Source organism: Dipodomys ordii, unplaced genomic scaffold (genome assembly GCF_000151885.1).
Source record: "Dipodomys ordii isolate 6190 unplaced genomic scaffold, Dord_2.0 Scaffold143, whole genome shotgun sequence".
Taxonomy (NCBI): Eukaryota; Metazoa; Chordata; class Mammalia; order Rodentia; family Heteromyidae; genus Dipodomys; species Dipodomys ordii.
In genome coordinates, this window is record NW_012267359.1 from 1,684,869 (window position 1) to 1,685,213 (window position 345).

Sequence of the window (345 nt, forward strand, 5' to 3'; positions counted from 1 at the left end):
ACTGCGCGCGCGACTCGGACGCTCGGGCCCGGCGACGCTAGGAGCGGTTCTCTACTTGAGAACGTGGGCGCAGCCCGGGGAAGTCATCGCCTGAGCCCGTCCTGCCGCCAGGTGCCGTCGACTTTTCTCCTGCGGCCTCCGATGGCGGGGGGAGCTGGTCCTAAAGCGCTGCGGGTCAGACCTGACCGCTGCTCGCAGTCTGAGCTCCTGCAGTATGAATGGATGATCACTTGTGACTGTCAAAGCTACCAGAATGGCCCATGTGATCTAGATTGAGGATTTGTGGTCGGTTTAATGTTAAATTTGGAGGCTTGAGGAAGATGAGTTGTTGTCGGGGACTGGGTT